This window comes from Gekko japonicus, unplaced genomic scaffold, assembly GCF_001447785.1.
Source record: "Gekko japonicus isolate JY-2015 unplaced genomic scaffold, Gekko_japonicus_V1.1 scaffold1246, whole genome shotgun sequence".
Taxonomy (NCBI): Eukaryota; Metazoa; Chordata; class Lepidosauria; order Squamata; family Gekkonidae; genus Gekko; species Gekko japonicus.
The window spans coordinates 205,646-218,437 of NW_015163126.1; positions in this window are offsets into that span (position 1 = coordinate 205,646).

The window sequence follows — 12,792 nt, forward strand, 5'->3', positions numbered from 1 at the left end:
TTATAATTCCTCTATAATTACTGCTGCTTTGTCATGGCCCGACGTAGAACAGAATGCAAAATACCTTTTGGGAACTGGGTTAAAGTTAACATGCATTTTGGGGGGGAAGATGTTCAAAGCTGTCTCATCTGCATTTAGTTTCTCGGGGCGGGGGAATGGGCACACAGTCACACAATTCAAGATGTCGTGCCTTTCAAATGTGAAACCTTCAAACTTCAGATGGTTGTTCAGGTTTAGGGTTGCCAGCTCTGGGTTGGGAAATACCTGGAGATTTGGTGAGCCTGGATAGGGCAGGGTTTGGGGACGACAGAGAGATGAAGAGAAGAGATTGGATTTATACCCCGCCCTTCACTGGGAGTCTCAGAGTGGCTTACAAACTCCTTTCCCTTCCCTTCCCCACAACAGACACCCTGTGAGGTGGGTGGGGCTGAGAGAGCTCTCCCGAGAACTTCCCTTGAGAGAACAGCTCTGAGAGAACTTGTGACTGACCCAAGGTCATAAGAACATAAGAGAAGCCAATGTTGGATCAGGTCTATGGCCCATCCAGTCCAACACTCTGTCACACAGTGGCTAAACACTCTGTCCAACACTCTGTCACACAGTGCCATCAGGAGGTCCACCAGTGGGGCCAGGACACTAGAAGCCCTCCTACTGTCGCCCCCCCCCAAAGTACCAAGAATACAGAGCATCCCTTGCCCCAGACTGAGAGTTCCTATCTATACCTTGTGGCTAATAGCCGCTGATGGACCTCTGCTCCATACAGGGGGTTTTTTTGTAGAAAAAGCCCAGCAGGAACTCATTAGCATAATAGGTCACACCCAACAGCAGAAATTCACTAGCATATTAGGCCACACCCCTGACAGCACAGCTCATTAGCATATTAGGCCGCACCCCCATGTTACCAGAAGTGTGGTCATCCAGCCACACCCACCTTTGGCTCCTTATTCTGTTTACCTTGTTTGTTGTCAAAACCCAGGGCTTTTTTTGTAGCAGGAACTCCTTTGCATGTTAGGCCACACACCTCTAATGTAGCCAATCTGAATGAGTTTCTGCTGTTAGGTGTGGCCTATTATGCTAATGTGTTCCTGCTGGGTGTGGCCAACTCAGGAGCCAGCCGGAACTCCGTTCCTGCCCAAAAATAGCCCTGGCTCCATATATTTATCCAATTCTGTCTTGAAGCCGTCCATGCTTGTCGCTGCCACCACCTCCTGTGGCAGTGAATTCCATGTGTTAATCTTGGGGAATGGGCACACCAGCAGCTGCACAGGGAGGTGTGGGGAATCAAACCCGGTTCTCCCAGATCAGAGTCCACACTCCTAACCAGTATATCAAACTGGAACTTCATTGAGCTACAATTCCATAGAGTCCACCCTCCAAAGCAGCCATTTTCTCAAGGGGAACTGATCTCTATAGTTTGGTGATCAAATGGAAAGCAGAAGATCACCAGGCCCCAGTTGGAGGTTGGGGGGCTGAAGCATGGGGAGGGCAGGGTTTGGGGAGAGGAGGAATCACAGCCGGGTAGAATGCCATAGAGTCCACCCTCCAAAGCAGCCATTTCCTCCAGGGGAACTGCTTTCTGTTGCCTGGGGATCAGGTCTAATACTGTGGGATTTCGAGGGACCATCTGGAGGCTGAGAACCCTATTGGGAGATCCTAATTTTGTGCCTATATTTTCAAGAGGTGCAGTTGGATCTTCTTGATAAAGAGATGAGAAACAGGAATCTATTACGACATAGAGATCCTCAGGCACAGGTTTTTGTTTTTTAAAAAACAACAAAAACACAGTAGTATCTGCTCAGTGTGTTTGAGAAGATGTCATGTCGCGGGATGGGGCACAGGGCCATGAAGGCTTGCCTTAGACAGGATGTCTCTTTCAGGGATCTGGGTTAAAAAAAAATGAGGAACACGCATACTGGATGGGGGATACATTTCTGAGTAGCAGTGTGTGTGAACAGGATCTTAGGATACGGGTGGACCACCGTAGGTTAAATATGAGCAGCCAGTGTGATACAGTGACAAAAAAGGCTAATGAGATCCTGGGGTGTATCAACAGAGGCATAATGTCTAAATCTCAAGATGTCCTAGTCCCACTCTACACTTCTTTGGTCAGGCCACACCTGGAGTACTGTGTGCAATTCTGGAGGCCTCACTTCCAAAAGGATGTGAACAGAATGGAGCGGGTGCAAAAAAGAGTGACGAGGATGATCCATCGGGGACCTGGAGACCAAACCCTATGAGGGGTTTGGGAAAGTTCCATGTGGAAAAGAGGAGGTTGAGGGGGGACAGGATTGCTCTCTTGAAGACTTTGAAGGGCTGTCATTTATTTTATTTTTATTTATTTATAATCAAATTTATACCCTGCCATCCCTGATAGATAAGATGCACAATAATGGGTTGAAATTAAGGGCAGGAAGGTACCGGCCGGATATTAGGACAGGTACAATACCATAGACTCCACCCTCCAAATCAGCCATTTCCTCCTGGGGAACCATTGTTGCCAATCTCCAGGTGAGGGGTGGAAATCACTCAAAATTACAACTCCTCTTCAGAGATCAGTTCCTTGGAAGAAAATGGTGGACTCTGTGTCATTATACCCTGTTGAGGTCGCCACAGCAAATTTACACTGAGTGCCCAAGACTGGGGCACTCTCCCAGAGCCTCTTTCTAGAGCTTGTTGTATTTATTTCCACAACGGGCCTTATTCCTAGTTGTAAAGCTAAGGCAGAGGAAAACCGCACATACGACCAAGAGCTCCTTGGCAGAAGGGAGGGATAAAAATGCAATAAATAGATACGATTTTGTAAAATCTTAGTTTAGCTTGACATTTAGAGTGCAGGCTGGGTTGGAATGAAGCTAAAAGATCAGCACTGATCTAATTATACTAGGAAAGCTCTGGCATAATGAAAACTAGAAACGAGAGCTAACTTTAATCAACAGCAACAAAAAAGAAATACCCTGATGCCATTTGGTATTTAATAAAAAAAAGGAACTCACGCAGCTTGGAGCTGGCCTGAAAATGAAATGCAAAGTTATGTACAAATAAAAAAAAGAGAAAGAAATCTATGCAAATGCCTCATGGAACCATAAATTCTAATGATACTGCAATGAGAATAACATGATTGGCCCAATCAAAAGCAATTACATCTGGGGCTGACAAGGGAAAACGCAGGGAAATTTGGTCATGAGAAACAGAGTCAGGGCTGCTCTCATAAGAACATAAGAACATAAGAACATAAGAGATGCCAATGTTGGATCAGGCCAAAGGCCCATCCAGTCCAACACTCTGTATCCCACAGTGGCCAGAAATACCAGTGCCATCAGGAGGTCCACCAGTGGGGCCAGGACATTAGAAGCCCTCCCACTGTTGACCCCCCCCAAGCACCAAGATGACAGAGCATCACTTGCCCCAGAGTCCCTATCTATACCTTGTGGCTAATAGCCACTGATGGACCTCTGCTCCATATGCTTATCTAATTCCCTTTTGAAGCCGTCCATGCTTGTAGCTGCCACCACTTCCTGTGGCAGTGAATTCCAAGTGTTAATCCATTTGTGCAATCAATTAAAACAATTTGCCGTCCTGTCTTCTCCGTGTCTCAATTTCTTTTTTAAGAAATGGATTTGTAACCGTAATTTTGGTTCCCCTAATGAAATGGTGTCTTAACCTGAATGGCTCAGGCTAACCCAGTCTTATCAGATAAGAACATAAGAGACACCAATGTTGGATCAGGCCAAAGGCCCTCCAGTCCAACACTGGAAATACCAGCTGCCATCAGAAGGTCCAGCAGTGGGGCCAGGACACTAGAAGCCCTCCCACTGTTGACCCCCCCAAGCACCAAGAAGACAGAACATCCCTTGCCCCAGAGTCCCTATCTATACCTTGTGGCTAATAGCCACTGATGGACCTCTGCTCCATATGCTTATCTAATTCCCTTTTTAAGCCGTCCATGCTTGTAGCCGCCACCACTTCCTGTGGCAGTGAATTCCATGTGTGAATCACTCTTTGGGTGAAGAAGGACTTCCTTTTATCCGTTCTAACCCGACTGCTCAGCAATTTCATGGAGTGCCCATGAGTTCTTGTATTGTGAGAAAGGGAGAAAAGTACCTCTTTCTCGACCTGCTCTATCCCCTGCATAAGGTGGGGCGGTCACGTGGTGAAGCCCCGCCCCCTTCTTTACCCCGCCCTCTGCTTCGATCCTCATTCCGTTTGGGAATGAGGATGAAGCAGGAGGGTAAGTAGCCGGGCCTTCTGACACACTTCCGGTGATGTCAGGGGGTGTGGCCTTCTGTCACTTCCGGTGATGTCAGGGGGCGTGGCATATGCAAATAAGTTATGCTTATCAGTTATGCTAATGAGCTCCGGCAGCTCTTTTTCTACAACAAGACCCCTGGTTCCAACCCTTTTATCATTCGAGATCTTGGAAGCTAAACAGGGTCAGCACTGGTTATCACTTGGATGGGAGACTAGGGATGGGCACGAACCGGGAAACCACAAACCAAACCGAACCAGTAGGTTTGTTCACAAACCGAATTGGTTTGTGGTCCGTGGCCTTGCAAAACCTGTTGAACGGGACTGCAGTCCCTTTAAACAGGGTTTTCAGAAAGCCTGAAAAGCAGCCGCTCAGCTGTTTCAGGCTGTCTTCTGTAGTCCCTGTAAAAATGTAAAGGTTCCCTTGCTCGAAAGCCAGTCGAGTCCGACTCTAGGGTTGCAGTGCTCATCTCCGTTTCAAAGCCGAAGAGCCAGTGCTGTCCGAAGACGTTTCCGTGGTCATGTGGCCGGCATGACTAAACACCAAGGTGCATGGAACGCTGTTCCCTTCCCACTGAAGTGGTACCTATTTATCTACTTGCAGTTTCTTGCTTTCAAACTGCTAGGTTGGCAGGAGCTGGAACGAGAGACGGGAGCTCACTCCGTCATGCAGCACACTCGGGTCTCGAACTGCTGAACTACCGACCTTCCACAGCCTGCAGTTCAGCGTCTTAACCATTTGAACCCTGTAGCACGATCCAAATCTTGGAAGCTAAGCAGGGTCAACTCTGGCAAGTTCTTGGATGGGAGACCTCCTTGAAGTACCAGAGGCAGGAGTCAGGAGCAGGCTTTATTCAGCCATCCTCCAGGCCCCCAGTAGGGGTCAGTCACCAGAGGTCGCCGTGACTTCCAGGTGCACACACCCTTGTGCATATGCACACACACATGCACATATACAAAGTACAAAAGGGGGGGGAGACTACAAAAGACAGGCCAAAAAGCAGCCGCACAGCGGGAAGCGCCACCACCGATGATATGGCCCAATGCATCAAGGTGACTTTCCTATTCATTATCTTCCCAGGTCATCCAAGTGGAGGCGCTGTGAGTTTTTGATGGTCCTAGCCAATGTGAAAGCTAGCATAGCATCATGGTTAAAGTTATGAGCCAAAGATGACACCCAGCTATATCTGTTGTTGGGCAGTCGGTCCGACTCTACCCCAGATGACCTGGAGCGGGCGCTTCAGGATGTGGCGGGCTGGCTTAGACTGAGTCGATTGAAATTGAATCCAACGAAAACGGAGGTCCTGTGCCTGAGTCGGAGGGGGCCGGGGGTAGAGATCCCTGATCACTTACCACCCCTTGTGCCTCCTTCTCGCCTACAGGTCCACGATCACCATGTGGAACCACCATGTATCTCCATCTCCCTCGGACTCACTGCTGCTGTCCTTGCCTCCCCCATCTTCTCTTCCCCATATGTGTGTTAGCACTACTCACCAACCACATGCCTTTCCTTTTCCTGACGGACCTACTGTCACCCAGCAGCAGCTGCCCATGGGTACTTATGACCAATGCTCCCTCTAAGCTGTGGAGTCTTGTGAGCAAAAATTCCTCTTTGTGAGCTACTGGCATTAACTTTGTGAGCGAGCGGTTTGGCTACTGCATAAATTAGTTCACTCTGGAGCCCTCCTTCCTGAGCTGAGACAAAAATATGTGAGCTGGAGGCTAAAAAGCTGTGAGCTGGCTCACACTAACTCAGCTTAGGGGGAACACTGCTTATGAACATTGAGCATGGGGCTTGCCTGGCACCCCCACCAGCCACAAGGTTCACAGCATCCCTCGCCAAGTACCAGTTGTCCTAAACAATCAGGGTTGTTGTGAGGATAAAATGAAGGAGAAACACGTATGCTGCCCTGAGCTCCTTGGAGAAAGGATGGGATAAAAATGTGAGTCTCAGATACATAGGAGGTCCCTTGGTCAACATTGCCCTCTCTCAGCCTAAAGAATCAGGGTTGTTGTGAAGATAAATTGAAGGAGAACCATGTATGCTGCTCTGAGAAAGGATGGGATAAAAAGGTGATTTTCAGATACATGGATGGTGCCTTGATCAGCATAGCCCTCTCTCAGCCTAACCAATCAGGGTTATTGTGAGGGTAATATGAAGGAGAACCATGTATGCTGTCCTGAGGTAAAAAGGTGATTAAGATGGATGGATGGTGCCCTGGTCAGCATTGCCCTCTCTCAGCCTAACCAATCAGGGTTGTTGTGAGGATAAAATGAAGGAGAAAAATGTATGCTGCAATGAGCTCCTTGTGAAAAGTATGGGATAAAAATGTAATTCTTTGGATGGATGGATGGATGGATGGATGGATGGATGGATGGATGGATGGATGGATGGATGGATGGATAGCATGAAAGGTCATTCCATAACGAATGGCTATAATCTGTTGAGTGCTTTAACTCTTCAGGCTAATAAGGAGGCTTTTTGGAAGCTTGCCTGCTTACGATAGCATCATCGCTTGGGCTGTGCTACTCTGGTCCATTTCTCAGTGCACCTGCCGTAAGAAATAAATATGACGCCATAGCAGTATGCAGTTTGCTGCAACTACCACCACTACTAGAAAGTAGTTGGTAGATTTCTAGTAGCACCCGAAGGAAGCAGTGACCAAATGTCCATGATAACAGTGGTAAAAATCTTAAGTGGTGGCAGTTCTTTTCTTTTCTTTTTTAATCATCCTATTGACTGTGAACCCACAGTTTAGGTTTGTTGTATTTTATCTACTGTACCATATCTGTGTTTCAGACATGTTAGTTACTATTAGTATCAGCAATTAAATTAGTAGTAGTAGAAATGGTAGCTGTGATGCAGTATTACAGCTTATCTTGCCTATTCTGTAAGGAAGTAACAGATATAGCAATAAGTAGTAGGACAGATGCTCCACTGAATGTTCCCCGATTGTGGGGAGGTCAGAATATTATACTGAACGTGTTGCCCTCCCTAAAACTGCATCTAAGAATTTCATCTTTCCAAATGCCTCCAACCAGTCATTATTCCTCCAACGTGGCAATAATGGTATAGTGCCAAGCTTTGGCACCATTCCCACCCTACTATCATTGCCACCACATTATGTCTTTTTTCTCTTTTACTACACTATCCCAACTGAATAGGGAACGATGGAAATGAGCACCAAAGTACCTAGCCAACCACCTTTTGCTAGGTGATGCAATTACCAAGGGCAAGCCAAGCCAATTGAAAGCGAGGGCCTTGGTCAGCATTGCCCTCACTCAGTCGGTGAATGCTTTCACCCTCTTTCACAGCCAGTCCTGAAAAATTGCCAAAAGGGGAGGTGTGTTTTTTGACACTGCAGAAAATGTTGGTGACAGATACCACACTTTTGGCTCAGCATGCTATCTGAAGGGCCATCTTTCCCATACATTACTTCCTAGGAATTACAATCACAGGAAAAGGCCCTCTTGACCGACCCATCGAGCAGAGACGTTCCTTCTGACAGGTATAGGAGAGAGGCCTCTTCTGTGGCAGCCCCTTGATTATAGAACAACCTTGCCGGGGAGGTACTACTGGCTCCCTCACTCTTGATTAGGGCTGCCAGGTCCCTCCGGGGGGTAGGGAAACCCCTGCCCCAGAGGCCCGTTCCCCGACACCGGCGGATCGAGCCCCGGAGGGAATTCCACCCAGACGTGCGCATCGCCAGGAAGTGACATTAGGATGCCGAGCACGCTGGGGGTGGGGCCACGACCATCGGAGGGCCCCGCCCCCAGCATGCCCAGCGTCCTAACGTCACTTCTGGGTGATGTATGTGCGGCGCGCGCTCCAGTCACTGCCCGGGAGTCCTCCGCTGCGGTGACTGCACCAACTTGGTAACCCTATAGGAGGAAGCTGAAGTCAGTTTCATTCACGGTGGTGTTTGACTATCTCTTCTACCTACTGGCAGTTTTAAATCGTTAATTTTAACCCATACTTTTTAAAGGCATTTTGTGTTATTTTATCATTATTTGCATTGTAAGCCGCCTCGAGTCCCTATATCTTAGAAAGGCAGCTAATATGTTTCAAATGGCTCCTGATGGGGCTCTCTATATGGAGCACATACAGCCTGTGCTAAAGGCATTGCACTGGCTGCCAACAGCATACCAGATTCGTTTCAAGGTGCTGGTTCTTACCTTTAAGGCCCTGTATGGTGAGGGACCTACATACCTGAAGGACCGCCTTTCCTCACATGTTCCCCAGAGAGCGCTGCATGCAACAAGCCCCACCCCCTGCTCCCACCAGCCCTTAGTCAGAGCAAGAAGCAGCCAGGTAACTTGCAGACCCCCCCCCCCCGCCCCTCGGTCCAAAACAGTCCAGTGGCACATTTAAGACCAAGTTTTATTCAGGTACAAGCTCTCCCTCCTCTGCGAGGACAGATCTGCAAGTCCCCCCCCCCTCCAATAGCTAGCAATCCAAAAAAGTCCAGTGGAGCCTGAGCGGTGGGTGTTGCCTTCTGACACACTTCCGGTGATGTCAGGGGGTGTGGCATATGCAAATGAGTTATGCCAATGAGTTATGCTAATGAGCTCCTGCACCTCTTTTTCTACGAAATGACCCGTGCTCCCATCCAAATACTAGCCCGGGCCGACTCTGCTTAGGTTCCAAGACTTTCATTGGTGCTGTTAAGAACTGATGCTGGACTCCTGGGTTTCCTTTCCATGAATAAACTGAAGTCAACGAGCCGCTGAACTGAGTGAGCTGACCTTCTGGGGGAGAAAAACCCACTCCCAGGAGGAGGTTCATCAATGTGACCTCACAACATACGGTGGATGCGAATTCGGCATTTCTCTGTTGCGAGAAAAACCGGGGCGTGTAACCTGTTGACAGGTGTCAAGCGCTGACTCCGGACGAACATATTTCTTCATTTCCATCAGATTTTACACATGTATGACCCCGTGCTTCTGCAGTTCGACGGCTTTTTAGAAAGGGGTTGGGGGAGTCGCAGGAGTCAATCCTTTCCGAACGCTCCTTAGCAACTTCCAGACAGAAACTGTGAAAAAAGGGCACTTTTGGCCTCGAAAATAATATTTCAGGGGCCAGAAGGCATTTCATTCACATCCGATCGCAAGGGCGCCACATGTTCTGACAGCTCCGGAGAGAGGTAGTTCAGCGCGCATCACTTTAATGATGTATGATTTAGACAGCTATTTTCCCCCTGCTTTTGTCCTCTGTGCGAACCCTGCCTGCTGTTCGCTCCCCTCCCCTCCTCCTCGGTGTCGCTGAAGATTTACTAACAGGAAGCTGTTGCGTCCGCAGCCAATTGTCTCCCTTGTTCAGACTTCTTAATGTCGTGCTAGCGGCTGAATTGAGTGCTGGTAGGGATGGGTGCGCTGACAAACGGAAGCAGGAGACACTTCATTTGGTCACCTGGCTCCGTCAACGTATTGAGCCCGCAGAGTAGTCACGTCTCCCAGATGGAACTCGGGTAGAAATGTGTCTTCTCTTGGAGTGGGGTAGCCAACCTCCTGAGGCTTCCGCTCTTCACCCGCCATCTTATTTTAGCATCAGCACTATGCGCACAGGTGGAGCACTGCTCCCGCGTTATTAAAAACAATGTTTAAATGATGCCAACTTTTGTTGGTTAGATGAGTTCGGGATCTCACAGAGGTAAGTTTCGGGGTAAAAGTTTCAAGGGAAGTGTTCCTTTAAAGTTTAAAGGGAAGTGTTACAGCAGTTGGGTTGAAGTGGAAATCGCTGTTCTGCGCACGCACAAAGTTTTCAATTCTACAGATGGCCGCCTGTGTGCATGCTCAAACTGAGAGGGGGGAAAAACCACTGATGTACGCTCCCACGTGTGGATGACAGGGAGTGATGTGGCTGCGCAGCAATCCGGAACAAGGAGGTGAGTGTGATCGCGATTCTCCAGGTTTAAAAAAAAACACCACATCAGGACCGGAGCAATTTAAACCGCTCCCAGCATGCCGTCTGACTGCACCCATAGCCTCAGAGAATGTTAGAGTTGGAAGGGACCTTGCAGGTCATCTAGTCCAATCCCCTGCACTCTGCAGGAACATAGCCGAAAGATAGCCCAACAGCATACCCGAAAGATGGTCGTCCAGCCTCCGCTTGAAAACGTCCAGCGAAGGAGCATCCACCACCTCCTGAGGCAGTCTGTTCCACTGCTCAGCCACTCTTACCGTCAGGAAGTCTCTCCTGATATTTAGCTGGTATCAACTCCCTTGTAATTTCCACCCCTTAGATCTAATCTGGCAATCCGGAGCAAGGGAAAATAGATCCGCTCCATCTTCTACATGACAGCCCTTCAAATTCTTGAAGACTGCAATCATGTCCCCTCTAAGCCTTCTCTTCCCCAGGCTAAACAGACCCAACACTTTCAGCCTTTCCTCGTAAGACTTGGATTCCAACCCTCTCACTATCCCGGTGGCCCTCTTCTGGACACGCTCGACTCTATGGCGTTATACCCTGCTGATGTCTCTGCTCTCCCCAAACTCTGTCCTTCTCAGGCTCCATCCACAAATCTACAGGGATGTCTCAATCTAGAGCTGGCAACCCTATTTAGGATTGTTTAGCTGCAAGATGGTCGCCAAGAATGTAACAAGAGCCCTGCTGGAGCAGACCAATAGTCCATCTAGTCCATCCTGCCTCACACAGTGGCCAACCAGTTCCTCTTGAGGGTCAACAGTTCCTCTTGAGGGTCGACAACAGGCCATAGAGGCTGAGGCCTTCCCCTGAGGTTACCTCCTGGCTCTGGGATCCAGAGGATGAATGTGGAGGTTCCTCTCAGTCACCACCATGGCTAGTAGCCATAGACAGACTTCTCCTCCATGAATCCCTCAGGGCTCTTTTTGTAGCGGGAAGTCCTTTTCATATTAGGCCACACCCCCTAATGTAGCCAATCCTCCAAGAGCTTACAGAGCTCTTCTTACAGGGGCTACTGTAAGCTCTTGGAGGATTGGCTACATTAGGGGTGTGTCGCTTAATATGCAAATGAGTACCTGCTACAAAAAGAGCCCTGCCGGCGGCTCTAATCCCCTTTTCAAGCTGTTGATTCCTGTGGCCATCACAGCAAATTCCACATTTTTAATCATTCCCCGTGGAAATAAGTATTTTGTCCATCCGGGAACTACTGCCCATCAGCTTCATTGGATGCCCTCAAGCTAGTATTTTGGAAGAAGGAGAAAAAATATATATCCTTGTCAGCTCTCGCTACCACAGGCATAATTTTGAAAACCTCTGTCATGGCCCTCCCCTTAGTCATCTCTTTTCTAGACTCTTCAGCCTTTCCTCGTAGGGAAGGGGCTCCAACCCGCCAATCGTCTTGGTTGCCCTCCTCTGCACATTTCTCCATCTCTGCAATGTTCTTTTTGAGGTTCAGTGACCAGAACTGACCTGAATGGCCAAGTTAGCCTGATCTCATCGGCTCTCAGAAGCTAAGCAGGGTTGACTTTGGTCACTACGTGGATGGGAGACGACAACTGAGGGGCAGTGTTCCCTCTAAGCTGAGTTAGTGTGAGCTAGCTCACAGTTTTTTAGCCTCCAGCTCACACATTTTTGTCTCAACTCAGGAAGGAGGGCTCCAGAGCAAACTAATTGATGCAGTAGCCAAATCACTTGCTCACAACTTTAATGCCAGCAGCTCACAAAGTAGAATTTTTGCTCACAAGACTCCACAGCTTAGAGGGAGCATTGCTGTGGGGTGACATGATTGAGGTTTATAAGATTATGCATGGGACAGAGCAGGTCGAGAAAGAAGTCCTTTTCTCCCTTTCTCACAAGACAAGAACTCGTGGGCACTCCACAACTTTAATGCCAGCAGCTCACAAAGTAGAATTTTTGCTCGCAAGACTCCACAACTTAGAGGGAGCATTGCTGAGGGGTGACATGATTGAGGTTTATAAGATTATGCATGGGACAGAGCAGGTCGAGAAAGAAGTCCTTTTCTCCCTTTCTCACAATACAAGAACTCGTGGGCACTCCATGAAATTGCTGAGCAGTCGGGTTAGAACAGATAAAAGGAAGTCCTTCTTCACCCAAACACCGATTAACACGTGGGATTCACTGCCACAGGAGGTGGTGGCGGCTACAAGCATGGACGGCTTCAAGAGGGAATTAGATAAGCCAGGGCTTCTTCTGTAGAAAAAGCCCAGCAGGAACTTATTAGCATAATAGGCCACACCCTGACAGCACAGCTAATTAGCCTATTATGCCACACCCCCATGCCTTCCCTTGGCTTGCCCGGGCACCCTGCGGCTGCGAGGAGCCCAGACAAGCCCCCCCTTGAAGGGAAGGGAAGGCAGTTTAAACTGCCTTCCCTTGGCTTGCCCATGTGCCCCACGGCTGCAGGGAACCTGGGCAAGCCGGCCCTTGGACAGGCCAGGGAAGGCATGGGGAGGTATTTAAATGCCTCCCCAATCCTTCCAGGGGCTCCCCTGACCCACCCGCCTCGGAGTCACCAGGGTGTATGTGTTGCTCTCCAGGCCTTCACTCTGTAGCCTCACGCGCAGAGGTTTTGTCTGTAGTGGGTGTGGCCAACTCTGAAGCCA